Raw genomic sequence first — 3,671 nt, 5'->3', positions numbered from 1 at the left:
TTCCATTTCCTCGACAGATTCATTCTTGAGCATGAGGAAGGAGTCGAATTTCTGACAAGCTATGGAAAGCTTATTCTCCTTGATCTCCTCAGAACCTACGCACATTCTTTCCAGAATATCCCACATCTCCTTTGCTGTCCTGCACTTGATGATCTTCATGACATACTTGTCAGGAACGGTGCCGGAGATGATGCTTTTGGCGAGGTTGTCTAGCTCATCTTGCTTCCTTTCTTCTGTGGTGAAGTCTGCCTTTGACTTGGGCTGATCCTCATCGTAAGGTTCCTGACGGATGTCAGTAGGAACTCTTTTTACAGTTTCGGTGATAATGATTGGACCGCTGGTGATGACTTCCCACATTCTACAATGTTGGGCAATGAGGAAGCTTTCAAGCCGAAACTTCCATATGTCGTATTTTTCAATACAAAACATAGGTAGAGAAGATAATCTGCTGTGGTTAGTCTCCATAAAAAAAAAGAGAACAGGTAACAGCAGAAAAAGCAAGTAGCAAGCACAAAACAAAAAGAAAGAGTAAAACTTTTTCGAGACCTTTAAAAAGGATCTAGTTCAAGTAGAACTAGTCAGAGACAGATAGTTCTTGCGAACAACCTGCTCTGATACCAATTGTTGGGTCCGGGGGGTCTCGAATAGGTGTATGGGGGGGGGGAATACACCTATGGGCTATTTTTATCTTCTATCTACAAACCTCAATCAGAGGGATCTCAGTCAGAGATAGAAACGAAACTTTACACGCAAACAAGACACCTGTTTAACCGAAATAAGTGTTGACCAACAGGGTTGACGACTGATACTGAAAGCTCTTCAGTAAAGAGTTATCAGTTAAGTCACTGGAACTTAACTGATCCACGTAAGGGCTTCAGTCGTGTTTGCAGAGATGAAGATGATATCTCTCTTCCTTACTATCAGAGGATAGTGAGTCAGGTTGATATCATACGCAGCGGAAATTAAACTTAGTTTCGAATAGCCTCGGTGGAGCAGATAGTTGGATTAAGGTTTCTCTTTTCAGTTAGTCAGCATTCAGTTTTATCAATTGAAATAACACAGATATGAATGTAAAACTGAAAGCTGTAAATAACACAGAGACTTTTACGTGGTTCGGAAAAACTCTTTCCTACATCCACGGCTGGTTGATCAGACCAACAATCCACTCCGCAAGTGCTTCCCGGGTGCACTGCAAACCGTGAACTGAAGATAGCTCTCTCTTCAGCACCTACACACCTCGCGTAGGGTTTCCCTACCTACACACCTCGCGCAGGATTTCAGCACCTACACAGCTCGCGCAGGATTTCCTTGCTAAGCACACCTCGTGCTCAGACTTCCCTATCAGAGTTCAGAACACCTTCTGAAACTCCGAGTCACTCAAACACTCTTATGGGGGAGAGGTTTAAACGAGTGCCAACTATACTTACAAAGAACGAGTTCTTTGAAGCAAGTTTGACCTTTGGCTTCTGGGTACACAGAATATATGCCTAGGGTCTAAGAGAATGTATGTAATCAGCAGTGACTGATTTTGGCTTTGGAATTCTCTTCTTCGATTCAAGCTTTGGGCGGTTTAAGCTTTAGGCTGAGTAGCTATTTCGGCAGAGCTTCAGCTTATGTCGTTGAATCGGTGAAGATTGAAGTGATCCTCGAGCGCTATTTGTAGGAGAACTCTTGAATAGATCCGTTGGCGTAAATCGTCCTCAAGATTTCTTCCGTTGGAGAGCAATTCGAATTTGGGCTGAGGCTTCAATCTTCGAGGTTCCTTGTCTGTGTGGAAACGGCTCTCTTTGATGGACAGGAGATGTGACATCTCTGAAAAGTAACCACCAGATAGGAATGACCTCTGCAGAGATAAGATATTGAGATATCTCTGCATTTAATGCGGCTGTACTTGAGCGTACGTGGCTTCCTCTGAACGTTGGAAGATCAGTCCTAGGAGGAATGTTCAACTGATACTTGACTTTAGTATCAGTCCATGGCGCGCATTAAATAATCAGTCTTCAACTGATTCTTCAACTGATACTTCAGTTGGTAACTGCCGTCTTCAGTCTTCAGTCTTCAGTCTTCGTTCTTCAGTCTTCAGTCTTCAGTCTTTGACACCGCAACTAAACTAGAAACGAACTCTAACACTTGAGTTCAAAAACGATTCTAGTCTATTACATTTAAGTCCTATGAATTTTGGTATCATCAAAACAAGGGTTAGGATATTCCACAAGGTTCCCAACAAAATTGCATTTTTACTTGCAATAAAAGTATTTAATTGGTTTTAATTATAATTCCAATTACAAAAGAAAGATGAGTAAGAATATTGTTGGTGTTCTTAACTCAAGAGAAATGTTTTCAATTATTTATTCATTAAATTTTGAAAACCCGGCTAAGTGAATCATAGAATGTTAAGCACTACACCACGACTTAAGATTAGATTCAAGGAGACCTATTGAGAATAGATTTCTTGTAGGCTTTGAGCGTCAGGAGGATTAGCACTGCTATTCCGATTCAGAGATAACGTTAAACGACAGGCATTGCCTATACAGGTGGGCTTATTTTCCAAATGTATGATTGAGCTAATGAGCTTAAATGTTTCATGAAATACAAACTATTTATCCAATAAATATTTTTGTGCACTCTGCCATGTTTAAGGCTCGTACAGTTAATCAATTGAGGTTCTCTTATGACCTAATACATTGTTTAAGAATTGTGTATACTTGTTAGCTGACTCGGTGGGTTGATCTCCATCGGGCACTAACCTGAGGCGTTATAAGGGTGCTCGGCTGGATGTGTTCCGGAGCATGAGAAATATGAGGCCTGCCTGGGTAGCATCTCGAGGTCAAAGTAAACTTGTCTGGGTTACGCCCTCAGTTCAAGTAAGCGGGAGACAGAGATCTGCCAGTGGCTAGAGGTCCGGGATCACAGCGAGTAATAGAATAGAGTATGACAACTGCGCGCAATCAAAAAGATATATATATATATATATATATATATATATATATATATATATATGAAATGTTTTAACATGCTTAAAAGTTATTTCTCTTTAAAACCTTTTATGTCATGTCAGTAAGATTGGATAAACTGCTCTTATAGATGGTGAAATGTTTTAAAAGTTGCAGCCCACTAAGTACATTAGTACTTAGCCCAAAAATACTTTCAAATGTTTTCAGGTTAATGGCTGGTGATGACGGGGCAGAGCTGAGGCTAGAGTTCAACTCCTTATTTTGACTTCCGCTGCAGAACTAGCCAGTATCTGTCTTTTGTTCCTTAACTTAAGACCTATTATGTTGTGACTCTAAACAATATCTTTTGTTGAGCCTAGACTATTGACTCTCAAGTATTTCGATCAGTGAATGTTGGTTATCTGAAGCATGACACTAAACTTGTGATCCTGAAGTTATTATGTTTGTTGATGGATTCGTATCACTTGAATACCTGTCTTTCTTCATCCAAAAGGGCTAAGCCCGATTGTTATCCCTTTCATTTGGATTTCACAAGGGTTTTCCCTTGTTCATTTTAAATGACGAGTCGTATCCCAGTTATAGTTATTGTTTCAAGAATTGGGGTGTGACAGGAAAAGCCAGCGCCCACTGCGCGTATGGCACTTATGGCATAAGTGTCATACGCATCATTTTATTACTTGGTTTTATTTTGGATTTCTGTTGGCACTTATGGCACTA

The 3,671-nt window shown here is 40.4% G+C and overlaps 1 long non-coding RNA gene across 1 annotated transcript; it reads left to right on the top strand.

Moving 5' to 3' along the window:
* Window positions 1–2,356: 2,356 nt before the first annotated feature.
* Window positions 2,357–3,439, top strand: LOC131012785 (uncharacterized). Its single transcript, XR_009097441.1, has 2 exons — window positions 2,357–2,534; window positions 3,162–3,439. It is a non-coding gene; the product is annotated as an uncharacterized LOC131012785 (long non-coding RNA).
* The last annotated feature ends 232 nt before the right edge of the window (window positions 3,440–3,671 follow it).

This window comes from Salvia miltiorrhiza, chromosome 2 (assembly GCF_028751815.1).
Source record: "Salvia miltiorrhiza cultivar Shanhuang (shh) chromosome 2, IMPLAD_Smil_shh, whole genome shotgun sequence".
NCBI classification, from domain to species: domain Eukaryota; kingdom Viridiplantae; phylum Streptophyta; class Magnoliopsida; order Lamiales; family Lamiaceae; genus Salvia; species Salvia miltiorrhiza.
This window is presented reverse-complemented; position numbering and strand designations above follow the sequence as displayed.